This window comes from Bos javanicus, chromosome 13, assembly GCF_032452875.1.
Source record: "Bos javanicus breed banteng chromosome 13, ARS-OSU_banteng_1.0, whole genome shotgun sequence".
NCBI lineage: Eukaryota > Metazoa > Chordata > Mammalia > Artiodactyla > Bovidae > Bos > Bos javanicus.
This window is the reverse complement of record NC_083880.1, coordinates 64,231,264-64,245,411: the sequence shown is the minus strand read 5'-3', so window position 1 is coordinate 64,245,411 and position 14,148 is coordinate 64,231,264.

Genomic DNA, 14,148 nt, shown 5'->3' with positions numbered 1-14,148 from the left:
TTCAAGCAGAAAATAGGATGAGGGCAGCCAAAAGGCATCAGGGCTGTTTATCCGGTGGAGAGACGCCTCAGCATGGATTTATGGCCAAAAGGTTACTGGGGGGAGGGGCTGTGGGACCAGCTGTCCCCCATTTTCACAAAGGGCGGGCAAAGGAGGGGACCATGGCCTCCATGGCAGCAAGAGGGAGAGAGGTTAGACACATGAGGAAGACATCTGGACAGGCATCAGAGGCTGGAGGGCCCCTTCAGTGACCATGCAAACCCTCTCTCTCATTGGACAGCTGGGGAAACGGAGGCAAGGAGGAAGAAGCAGGTCCTTGGCCAAGGTCACAGAGTGAATGAAAAGTGAATGAAAGCTGCGGCTAGACCCAGAAGCACAAGCTTTCCCTTTCATAGACCTCAGGGGTCTCCCAGAGTACTCCCCAAGCCCCTTCCTTCAGCAGCCGCTGAGGCATCTGGGGAATGTGACCCTCCCAGAGCCCCAGCCAGTCTCAGTGGTTCCGACACAGGGTGGGAGTCTTCTGTATCCCTCAAGGGTCTTGGTCTTTCTGTGTTACCTGTCTCTCTCTCGGCCCGCCAAGACTCAATTTCTCTGTCTTGGCCTCTGACAGTCTCTGTGGAGCTAAACTAGGCCGGACCAAGCTCCCACCCCCAGGGCCCCTCACTGGTAGAGTACCCCCGGAGACAATGCTCGGGCCCAGTGCCCAGGCGGGAACAGGTGGCCGCAGCTGTGGGTCTATCTATAGCTCCCTTGCCCTTCAATTGTTCCCGACTTCAAACAATGGTTGGGCCCTGGATTAGAGACATCCCCCCTACCGGCCCTGCTGAAATGGATCCTCGGGGCAGGAGATGAAGCTCACAGGTGCCTCTCTGATCTCTTGTGTCTACTTCTGTCTGGCCCTCCATGTACCTACCTATAGCTCTGAGCTCTCAGGCCTTGCTGCTCAGGGGCCGAGTGAGTAAAGGGCTGGCGGATAAGGGACAGGGTGTGTATGAACAGCAGAATGTAGACAGGCACGTGAGTGACACGTGACTTTCCCTCCTCCTAACCTTGGTTGACAGATACTCATGGGCATGGGGATGCCAGTTCCATGAGGGCAGGGACCTAGGCTTTCTTGCTCTTTGCTGCAGCCCAGCCTGAGCCTGGCCATGGCAGTGCATCTCTGGCTTTGGCCCTTAGGAAGAGCAACAGTGTGGTGTGTAGTGAATGGGACGTAAGCGTGAGCAGCAGTTTGGAGCAGTGATGAGGAATACCTTGTCTGATGTCAGACTGCCTGGGATTGAATCCTGGCTCTGATCAATTACCAGCAATGAAGTCTTGGAAGAATACTTGACCTCTTAACAATGGAGATTCAGACAAATTACCTACCACGTAGGATTCCGATGAGCACTTTACGGGTTAGAGCATCTGAAGTGTTTAGAACAGTGCCTGGCACGTAGTGGAGACTCACAGTGTGACATGTGGGTTTCCTCTCATAATATATTACTGTGCTTTACATTACTGTAATTTCAGGATATTTCATTAAGTGAGAAAAGTGAGGAGCAGAGAGGACTAGGTGGCTAGAGGCCAGGAAAGGGAGAGACTGGTATTTTCCCCTTGTGTATCCTTTTACACCTTTGAATTTTTTTTTATTGAAGTATAATTGCTTTGTGACATTGCCTTAGTTCCTGCAGTACAACAAAGTGAATCACTACATGTATCCATATATCCACTCTCTCCGACCTCCCTCCCACCTGCCTCCAACCCACCCCTCTAGGTCATCATAGAGCACCAAGCTGAGCTGCCTCCCACTAGATATCCGTTTTACACATGGTGGTTGTACCTTTGAATTCTGAATCATGTCTACCTGTTTCTTAGTGTTTGCTGAATGAATAAAGGTTGCCTCCAAAACATCAGCCCTTGAAAAAGCAAGCCCCTACTCTGCCCATGGGAAGGGCCTGGGGGAAGGCTGGACCTCAGAGTGTGGACTCAGTGCTCTCAGCCCTGGGTCTGAATCCCTGGGATGCCCCCTATCCTCCACCCAAAGGTGGGCAAGGTGTATCCATGAGGAATCATCCCAGAGCACGTGGTAAGCCAGAAGGAAGGCTTCCCAGTTTCTAGGACAAGCAGCAGGGGCGGAGGGGGCAGTGGAAAAAGGCTCCTGCTCTCTTCCCTGGCCCCGCCCCCCAACTCTTCAGCCCAGGCTATTCTTAGAACCCAGATAATGCCAGCAGTTGCTGTGGCTCATATCAGCTTCCAGAAACACCCGGCCCTGAGAGGCCCAGCACTGCCCCCCTCCCTGGCACGCTGGCCTCTCTACCAGGTAGGGGGGTCCTGCTCGCTCTGTCCACCGCGTCCTGCAGGCCACACACATTTTGGCCATGGCCGATAGGTAAGAGGACTGGCTGGTGGGCCCCTCCAGGACTTTCCTTGCCAGGCACCTGGGTGGAAGTAGGAAGGGCTGAAGGACTCTCTAGGGTGTGAGCTGACCCCTGGAGGTCACCATCCACCTGACCTATCCCCAGCCTCCAAACTATGCTCAGCATATGAATGAGAGGGGGTGGGGGCTCTGGACCTGGGTGAGCCTGGGGGAGGAGGAGAGAGGAAAGAGCAGCAAGAAGAAAGCCTGGGAGGGTCAGTGTATGGAGGAGGGGAGAAGGGGATAAAAAAGAGGAAACTTGGCAGAAGAGGGTCTGATAGATATGGCTCCAGAGTCAGACTGTTTAGGACTTCCCTGGTGGCCCAGGGATTAAGACTCCGCACTTCCAATGTAGGGGGTGTGGATTCAGTCCCTGGTCAGGGAACCAAGATTGCACATGCTGTGCAAAGTGGCCAAAAAAAAAAAAAAAAAAAATTCAGAGTCAGACTGTCCAGCACCACTAACTTGCTATATGAGCTTAAGCAGGTAACTTTTTTTTGTTGGAGCTTCAATTTCCGTCATAAAACTAGCATAATCTTATTCCACTGGATTGTTATGCAGAGGCAAGGAAATAAGGTATGTAAAGAGCTTGGTCTGTGTCTGACATATACACACCCTTTGTAAATGTTTGACAACAGTATCATTGGCCCCATCCAGCAGGCAATGATTCTTTTTCAGCTTTGCATCTGCATGGATGAGGCTGAGCACGTTTTAGGACCACCTCTTCAAATTGTTGCTCTACCATTCACAAGCTAAGTGACCCTGAGGTAGTAACTTAACCTCTCTGAGCCTCGGGGTCCTTCTCTGAAAAATGGATATACAAAGAGTACCTGCCTTAAAATGTTACTGAGGGAAATCAGTGGTCCCCAACCTTTCGGGCACCAGGGACTGGTTTCAAGGAAGACAATTTTTCCACGGACCTTGGAAGGTGGGGATGGTTTGGGGATGATTCTCATAAAGAGCGTGCAGCCTAAATCCCTTGGGTGTGCAGTTCACAGTTGAGCTCGCATTCCTATGAGAGTCTAATGCCGTCGCTGATCTGACAGGGCAGAGCTCAGGAGGCAATGTGAGCAATGGGCAGCGACTGTAAATAGAGGTGAAGCTTTGCTTGCTCACCCACCACTCACCTCCTCCTGTGGGGCTCAGTTTCTAACAGGCCATGGTCCCACGTCATGGGGTGCTGGGGGCTGGTGACCTCTGCTACAAATGAACCAGAATGCTTAGCCCATGGTAAGAGGTCAGCAGTGTGAACACACCAGCCCTGCAGTGATGAGTATGTCGGGGTCGTCTAGTGGGGAGGCCTTGTTGGGTCTTCCACTCTTGGGATGGACTCTGAGATAGTGTCCAGGGCAATCAACATTCTAGAAGAGACATCCTTGTAGGCCTACCACGGAGGTCCCAGAATCTTGTAAGACCACAGACACCCCAAAATCCTGTGCCACAGCCTAGGCCCTCCCTGGGGTCTCAGGATCAGGACAGGCTTGTCCCAGCCTACATCAACTTCCCATTTCATTGCATTCAACAAACAATCTCTGATGCCCCCCAGGTTGGGACTGGTTCTAGGCTTGTTCCTAAGGTCCAGGTATCTGTTTTTGGAGTGGAGAATGAGGGAAGAACTCTCAGAAGACCAGTTAGAGATGGATGGACGGTGGGATGAGGTTGTGGTTATGCCTTTGTGATCATGGTCCATCAGCTTGGGGTGAGGGGGTGAAGGGCAGACAGAGGCTCAACGAGTTAGGCTTGGAAGCCAACCCGAATGGTCTACCCTGGGAATCAAACGGTCTACCCTGGAAATCGTGAGGTGTGCAGGGTGACCTTGTGCTCTCTCATATATCAGGGTATACTGCCCACCTCTCTGCGAAGCTCGACTTTGAAGTTTGAAGCTACCTTGAGTTTGAAGCTACCCTTTGGACTCAAGGGTAAGAGGTATACTGCCCACCTCTCTGCGAAGCTAGGCTTTGAAGTTTGAAGCTACCTTGAGTTTGAAGCTACCCTTCAAACTCAAGGGTAAGAGGTCTCCTTTAGGACAGCCTGCAGAGATTTTTTTTAATAGGTTGAAAATGTTGTTATTAAAATGTCTCTATTTTCCTACCTAACACTTGGGGTCTTAAATTTCACTTTTCACTTGAAATTTTTGAGATAATTATATAGTCTCAAGCGTCAATAAGAAATAATACAGGGACTTCCCTGGTGATCCAGTGGCTAAGGGTCTGTGTTTCTAATGCAGGGGGCCCAGGTTCCATCCCTGGTCAGGGAACTAGATCCCTCATGCCGCAACTAAGAGTCGCATGTCGCAACTAAGTCCCAGCACAGCCAAATAAGTAAATATATATTCTTTAAAACAAAAAAATTTTTTTTCAAAGAGTCAAAAAAGAAATAACAGAGAGAGATCCCCTGTATTGACACTGATACAATCCCCCAAGTTTATTCAGATTTTCCGTTTTACACCCTGTGTGTATGTATGTGCATGTACATGTATGTATTAAATTCTGTGCAACTCTCTCATCTGTGCAGATTCAAGGATCTACCACCACAGTCAAGATATTCAACAGTTCGAACAACACAAAGGTGCTCCCTTTCATAATCATACCCTCCTCCCTTCCATCCTTAACCCCTGGCAACCTCCTGTGTCACCCATTTCTAAAACTGTCAATTCAGAAATGTTATGTAGGTGTCTTGCTGGGAGATGGTGTACAATCAAATGAAGATGTCTACAAAATGAAAAACCTTTTAAGTACTGATAAATATCACATTAAATGACCAAAAAAAAAAGAAATGTTATGTAAATTAAATCATACAATGGGTAATCTTTTGATATTGGCTTTTTTTACTCCGCATAATTCCCTGGAGCTTAACCCAAGCTGTTGTTTATATCAATGTACACGCATGCTCGCTTGCTTCAGTCATGTCTGACTCTGACTCTGTGCAACTCAATGGACTGTAGCCCGCCAGGCTCCTCTGTCCATGGGATTCTCCAGGCAAGAATCCTGGAGTGGGTTGCCTTCCGTTCTAAGATAGATCTTTTATAAAAGTGAAGTAAAAATCTTTTATGGAGACATCCTTGGTTGTTCAATGGCTAAGACTTCACACTCCCTATGTGGGGGGCCCAGGTTCGAACCCTGATCTGGGAACTAGATCCCACATGCTGCGACTAAGAGTTTGCATGCCGCAACTAAAGATCCCCCGTGCTGCTACTAAGACCGGGTGCAGCCACATAAACAAAAATAAATATTTTTAAAAGAGAAAGTCTTTTATGAAAGCTGAAGTAAATCCAACTTTCAAAAAGTGGGGGATACTTGTATTAGGATTCAGTCACTCCCGAGTATTTTAGACCCCCGTCCTTAGAGACAAACAGGAGGAGAGTATCTAAGGAGTCCCTGGACCTCATTTAAACTTGCAGACTGTAAACTTGTCTGCTGCCCTTGACCTAGAGACCCTGCCAACTCCTCAGCCTCACCTCAGGTAGCCCCACCCTCCCACTCACTCCTCTACATACCCACCAGCTTCTGAGAGCTTATAAACAACACCAATCTCCTTTCTGCCTCTTCAGGAACTTTCCCTCTGCCATTCCCTTACTCGGAATACTCCCACCCCAAACTAGGGCATGGCTGCCTCCTTCCTGTCCTTTAAGTCTCAGCTCAAATGTCACCTCCTCAAAGAGGCCTCCCTTGATTACACTGGCTAAAGTAGGTCCCTTCTACAAATGTCATCTCTTCCCTCTTGGTATCACATATCTCAGTTTTTAAATTACGCTTACTGGTGCACATGTGCTAAGTCCCTGCAGTCGTGTCCAGTGCTTTGCGACCTCATGGACTGTAGCCCGCCAGGCCCCTCTGTCCATGGGATTCTGTAGGTAAGAATACTGGAGTGGGTTGCCATTTCCACCACCAGGGGATCTTACCTACCCAGGGATCGAACCCACATCTCTTACATCTCCTGCGTTGGCAGGTGGGTTGTTTACCACTAGCGCCACCTAGGAAGCCCACATTTACCTATACTGGTAGGTTGGCTTATTTACCACCTGTCTCTCCCACAAGAGTGGATCCCACTGTGCATCGCCACAGCCAGCACAGGACTTGGCACAGAAGAGGTGCCCATGAGGACCTGCCTAATGGGTCATGTTACTGCGGGAGGCGGGGAATCTGCCTCTTAGGAACTATCTTCCCAGGGGCTTCTCGTTCTGCTCCCCGCTGCCCTCTCCATGCCCAGCTGATACTGTGACTTAGGCTTCTCAACCACCCAAGCCTGGGCAAGCGTCTCCTTTCTTTGCTGTTCCAGGTTTAGCTGAGCCAGGCTAACAATACAGCACAATGTTGAGGAGTTCTGGAGTCAGACTGCGTGAGTGCAAATCCTCAGTTATCCTGTCCCTCTGGTCCTCTGTTCCTCATCTATAAAACAGGAGTAATAACAGTACCTGCTCCACAGGAGGGCTTCCCAGGTGGTGCCATGGTAAAGAATCCACCTGCTAAAGCAGGAGACGCAAGAAGACATGGGTTCCATCTGGGTGGAGGAAATGGCAACCCATTCCAGTATTCTTGCCTGGAAAATTCCATGGACAGAGGAGCCTGGTGGGCTACCGTCCACAGGGTTGAAAAAAAGTCAGAAATGACTGAGCACACAGCACACTGCACAGGAATTAAATGAGACATTACTTATAAAAAGGAAAAGGCGCAATGCCTCACATATAATGTAGTCAATACACAATCCTTACTATTATTTTTATTATCATTATCATCATTCCCAAACTTAGTGAATAAACAAGGAAAATACATACCATCTATACAGAGACCATGAGAAGGTCCTCAAGAAAGGGTCATTCCTAAGATGGTGGGACCCCATTGTCATCCTATACAATTCCCTTCAGGCTTCTCTCCACCTCCCTTCCTTCTTGGTGAAAGTTTGGGGAGATGGAAGGGCAAGACAATACCCCTGCCCTGAGGCAACAGTCCCATCACTGGTTTCAAGGTGACCACTGCCTTCCCCCACATATACAGAGTTGTCAGTCTCACTCAACACTTCCTAGTTTCAGGGTCTCCCTACAAATAGCCAACAGTCTAGGCCCAGAACCCTGCCACCCTCTAGCCACAGGCAAAGCCAAAGCTCATCTCCTCATCAAAGAGCTGAATTCATTCTACTTTCATGCCGTCCACTCAATCGTGCAAATATTTACTGAAAAATAAATATTTTTCTATTAATCTGGGAAATCCTAATAAGATACCATTTCACACCCACTTGGCGCTAGTGATAAAGAACCCGCCTGCCAATGCCGGAGCCATAAGAGATGTGGGTTCAATCCCTGGGTTGGGAATGATCCCCTGGAGGAGGGCATGGCAACCCACTCCAGTATTCTTGCCTGGAGAATCCCATGGACAGAGAAACCTGGTGGGCTACAGTCCATAGGGTCTCAAAGAGTTGGACATGACTGAAGCAACTTAGTATGCACGCACGCACACAGCCTGACAAAATCAAAAACGCCTGACAAGAGTGAGTCTTGGTAAGGATGCTGTATAAGGGCAATTCTAATACATCATTGGCAGGAATACATATTTGTAAAACCACGTAGGAGAGTAACTTTGTATTATCTAGTAAAGCTGAATATGCCCATGACCGTCAACATATTGCTCAAGGAGGCACATGTTAGACTATTTTATCATTTGTGATAGCAAAATACTAGAGACAACTGGAAGGATCATTCATAGGACAAAAGGTAAATAAAATGTGGTATTTTTATGCAACGAAACCTGTAGAACAGTGAAAACTAATGAACTGATTACTCTTACCAACATGATGACTCTCCCAACATAAGACTGAATGAGAAAAATCAAGTTGCATAAGAACACGTATGTTATTTAAAGTCCAAAAAACAGGAAGAACAGACTCATTTATTTTTTACAAACACACACCGAGTAAAAGGACTAAAATGCATATGACCAACCTCATACCATATACAAAAATTAACTAAAAATGAATCAAATGATTGAAGAGCAAAAACTATAAATCTCACAGGAAAAGACATAGGTGTAAAGTCTCAGGTCTTCATGATTTTGTAAACTTTTTAATAATTTTATTGATTGATTCTTGGTTGTGCTGGGTCTTCATTGCTATGTGGGCTTCTCTGGAGTTACAGAGAGCAGGTGCTACTCTCTAGCTGCAGAGCACAGGCTTCTTGCTGCAGTAGCTTCTCTTGCTTCAGAAAACTGGCTCTAGGTCTTCATGATTTGAGATTAAGCAATGGTTTCATAGACATGACACTCAACACAAGCAACCAAAGAAGAAATAGATGAATTAGAGTTCATCAAAATTTAAAACATTTGTGCTCCAAAGAACACCATCAAGAAGCCAGAAAGGAAACTGTCAGAATGGGAGAAGCTATTTACAAATCATATACCTGGTATAAGAGTGTATATATATATATATATATATATATATATATATATATATAAAATAAGATATATTACATATATCATAAGAGTCTGGTATCCAGAATATATAAACAATTCTTAAAACAGCAATATTCTCTGCCCTTAAAATGGGTAGAAGGCTTTAACAGTCATTTCTCCAAGGAAGATATACAAATGGCCAATAAGCACATGAAAACATGCTCAATACCTTCTCCAGGGAATCTTTCTGACCCAGGGATTGAACCCACGTTACCCCCATAGCAGAGTCTTTACCATCTGAGCTACCAGGGAAGCCCCAAGAATACTGGTGTGGGTAGCCATTCCCTTCTCCAGAGAATCTTCTCAACCCAGGGACTGAACCTGGATCTCCCACATTGCAGGCAGATTCTTTACTGTCTGAGCCTCCAGGGAAACTTAGTTATTAGGGAAATATAAATTGAAATGACAATGAGATACTACTTCATACCCATTAGGATTGTCATCATCAGACTGACAAGTGGTGGTGAGGATATAAAAATTAAAACTCTCGTACATTGTTGGTGGGGATGTAAAATAGTGCAGCCACTTTAGAGACAGTGGCAGTTCCTCAAAAAGTAAAACAGTTACCATGTGACCGAGCGAATCCACTTGCATACCCAAGAGAACTGAAAATATACACAAAAATTGGTCCATAGCAGCACTATTTATAATAGCAAAAAGCAGAAACAACCCAAATTTCCACCAACTGATGGATAATTCACCTGCCTGCCTGCTGTATTCACACAATGGAATACCATTCAGGCAAAAACGGAATGAAATATTGATTCGTACTACGACACGGATGAACCTTGAAAACATTATGATAAATGTAAGAAGCCATACACAAGGGGCCACGTACAGGATTTCACTTACATTCAGTGTCCAGAATATGCAAATGCATAGAGACAGAATGCAGGTTAGTGATTGCCAAGGGCTGAAGAGAGGGAAGAATGGGGGGAGTCACTGATAATGAGTATAGGGATCCTTTTAGGGGTGAAATTGTTCTGGAATTAGACAGTGATGATAGATGGAGTCTTGTGAATACACTAAAAGTCACTAAACTGTAAAACTTAAAAAGGTTGAATTTTATGGTATATGAATTAAATCTCAATAAAAAATGGCATAGAATAACAAACAACAAATTCTGGAGACTCTTAACTTTGCCGGGGGTGGGGTGGGGCAGTTTAAAGGGACACACAGGGGCCTTCAGCTACATTAGCAGTTTTTGGGTGGTGGGTATATGGTGGGTATTTATACTTTTCTCAATACTTTCATAATAAATAAAATTTAAAAGCATTTACTGAGTGTCAACAATACCCGATACCTGGCTGGTATTGTTTAGTCGCTAAGTCATGTCCGACTCTTTGTGACTCCATGGACTGTAGCCCGCCAGGCTCCTCTGTCGGTGGGATTCTCCAGGCAAGACTACTGGAGTGGGTTACCATTTCTGTGGATCTTCCCAACCCAGGGATTGGACCCACGTCTCCTGCATTGCAGGCTGATTCTTTAACGCTGAGCCACCTGGGAAGCTCCCCTGGGTGGTATAATAATGGGTAAAATCGGATCTCACCCTGCCCTACAGGAAGTCCCATAAGGATAAGTAGTAAGTGGAAAAAAGGGACTGTCAGAGAGTAAGTCATCACTTCTTCCTGGGCTTCTGCTTCCTCTGGGATGAAATGAGAGCTGGACTAGAAGCTTGTGAGTAGAAAGTCTCTGAGGATCCTAGGTGCTGAGGAGTGTGTCTCCCCTTTATCAGCCTACAGCTTTAAGAATTCATCACACACCATGAGCACACAGGCCCTGGCATCAGTCCTGATGCCATCAAGTATCCCAAGTGGTCCTAAGGCAAAGCCCAGCTGAGTCTGTTTCTTCTCAGCAAAATGGGAACAGTGACTTCTCCCTCCTAGGATTCCTGGGGCGTGTAAATGAGATAACACATATAAAGTGTCTGGGACGGGCCTGGCACACAGCAAATCTTCAACACATGAAGTCCTCCCTTTGATTCCCAAGGCATTTCCTGAGCAGCACTGCTGGGCCAGGCCTGTGCTAGGGGCTGGAAGACAGAGGAATTCTACTCTGAATGGCCAAGCAGTGGCCCCCAGCCAGGTAGAGAGACAGCCTCATAATTCCAGGCAAAGTGATGCCATTGCTAAAAAGAGACAGCGGCCACGTGCACAAATGCAGACCTTGGGACAACACAGATGTCCCAGTCAAGAGGCCCAGTCTAGGCTTGGCCAGAGGCCCTCAAGGGTGAACGGCAACATACAAATTCAAAAGACTGGCCTCCATTCACACAGCAGTGTAGCCATTCTTCTCTTTTTCAACCTTGTTCAGACTCAACTGTTCCCACAAACCCTAAGAACAGAGTTTGCAATGGATTCAGAAGTCAGCTTTGTGAAGCCTGAGCTCATGGCACACCCCGAGGTGCACGTGTAAGGGGCACAGTGGCGAAGAGGGTGAAGCTCCATGATCTTTGGCAAGTCAGGGCGTCTCTTCAAGCCTCCAAGTCCCCAGCTGTAAAATGGACATGATAACAGTCCGCACCTCCAAGGGTTGTGGTGAAAGTGAGATAGCAACTGCAAAGCCATCACCCAAGTACCCAGCCCTTAACGAGCAGATCAAATAAAGATTAGCTATTATTAGAAAAAAAAAAAAAAAGGGAAATGAGGGGATCCAGAGAGGTGAAAAGCCTTGCCCACAGTCACACTGGTAATTCGTGGAGTCAGGATTTGAACTCGTGTCAGAGACATCGAAGGACTTGGGGCATCATAAACTCTGTCTGCTCCAAAATCTTCAGCAGGTTCCCTGTTGTTCACTAAAGGGAATCTATCCCTGCCATTGGGTGAGGAACCAGCAAAGGCATGAGGCCAGAAAGACCTTGGGCAAGTTCCCTAATTCTGGCTTCCTTGATCTGGGATACCTGAGTCAGCCCAGAGAGGTCTTTGAACTCCTCCCCACGGTCTGCAAAACGTTTACATCTAATGGAGATTCTCAAAGGAGTCTATGGCCTCAAAAGTAACAAACCACAGACTCAACCTCACTTTGTGTTTTTCTTATCCATCTAAAGGAGATACAGTACCCACCTGGAAAGGCTGGGAGGGGATCAAATGAGACAGCTTATGAGAAGCACCTGAAACATCCCATGATTTAACCTAATCTTGGTTTCCCTCCCTTATCTACTATTCCAGGTGCTGAGACTAAAGTGGTGAACAAGACAGATACTGCCCCTATTTTCATGGAGCTCACTTTTGAGTGGAGGGAAACCCAGAACATTAATAATTTCAGTTACTAGGAAGTGCTATGCAGAAAATACACAGGAAAATGTGATACAGGCTGATCAGATGGGGATGTCACTTGAGGAGGAAATATCTGAACAAAAAGGAGCCACTTATGCCAAGACTTATGGGGAAAAGCAGAGGTTGGATGGCATCACTGACTCAATGGACGTGAGTTTGAGTAAACTTCGGGAGCTGGTGATGGACAGGGAGGCCTGGCGTGCTGCAGTCCATGGGGTCGCAGAGAGTCAGACACGACTTAACGACTGAACGATAACAAGGGGAAAAATCACCTGGGCAGAGGGAGCAAGAAAGGCAAAAGCTCGCTGAAAAGATCCATGGCCAAGAGCCCCTCACTCCCAGTCTCACCACAAACTGGGATTTCTTGAACAAGTCACATAACTTCTGAGGCTCAGCTGCTACATCTAAAAAATGGGAATGAAGATACCTTATCTACCACAATGTGAGAGAAATCAACCAAAGAGGTGTTAAGGTCTGGGATACTCTCCAAGTCTCACCAATAGGCACCCAATACATATCATTTGGCACTCAACTTGAAAGAGGAGAACCTGAACGGAGAATGCTGGGTCACGGTTTTTTATTTTTAATTTCACGCTGCACTAGAAATAGATTCCTTTGTTCCTTGTTAACACAGGATTTTTCCTGGCACCTGGGTTTTATTATAGTAACTGCTGCTTCAGTCTCTTAGGTACAAAAGCAGGCAAAACAGTGAAACCACTGTTCTGACAACCAGCAGACCACCTCTCCCTTCCTTCCCACCGACAAAACTGGAAAGCTGTGTGTCCTGTAGATAGAGCATGTACATACTTTGTTTAAGGAGTTGGAACCATCCTGTCCCCTGGATTGGGCCACTGATTTCTCATCAGTCATAGTTCTCTCTCCTAAATATCTCTTTCGTCTGTCCCCATCTCTCCATCTTCTCAGGCCTGCCTCATCATCTCATACTTTAACTCCCTCTGAGCTCTCTCTCTGGCCTTGGTCTCTGCACTTACAAACCATCAGCCATGCTGTTGCTGCTGCTGCTGCTGCTGCTAAGTTGCCTCAGTCGTGTCCGACTCTGTGCGACCCCATAGACGGCAGCCCACCAGGCTCCCCCATCCCTGGGATTCTCCAGGCAAGAATACTGGAGTGGGGTGCCATTGCCTTCTCCGCAGCCATGCTGTTACCAGTATCTTATACACCACATCTCTCTCTTGCTTTAATATCTTTAGATAACTCATTGCACAAATGCTAAACTTCTTAACCTAGCATCCAAGGCTTCCTCTCCAAGAATGAGTTCCTAAGAGGCTGCTCCAACCCCCCAGTGTCTACACCAGACTCCTCCTTGTCTCCAAAACAAAACTAGCCACATTCATTATTTGCATTTTTTGTTTCTGCTCCGGCTATTTGGTACACTGTCCCCATCCCTGCCTCTCACCTCCACCCCTACTTCCTTCACTGCTTACATATTCCTACCCATCCTTCAAGACCCTGGAAGGCTTCCCTACTTCCCCAGAAAAAAGAGTTTACCTATCTACCTTTAATAATCAGATGTAAAAAGAGGGGCTCTGTCTTTCTCATGGTTAATTCTCCAGAGCCTGCTGCTGCTGCTGCTAAGTTGCTTCAGTCGTTTCTGACTCTGTGCGACCCCAGAGACGGCAGCCCATCAGGCTCCACTATCCCTGGGATTCTCCAGGCAAGAACACTGGAGAGGGTTACCATTTCCTTCTCCAATGCATGAAAGTGAAAGTGAAGTTGTTCAGTCATGTCCGACTCTTAGCGACCCCACGGACTGCAGCCTACCAGGCTCCTCGGTCCATGGGATTTTCCAGGCAAGAGTACTAGAGTGCGGTGCCATTGCCTTCTCCGTCTCCAGAGCCTAGATGGATAAATTCAGTTTAATTAAATTTCATATCAGGTGCTTCAGACTGAGACGAACCTATCACAACCCAGAAGGAACAGTTAAAGGAACTGGGGCGCTGCCAAGGGGTGAGGAAGGATAGGGATCAAAAATCTGCATTAAAAAAAAAAACAAAACTGCAGAAGATTCTGGTGT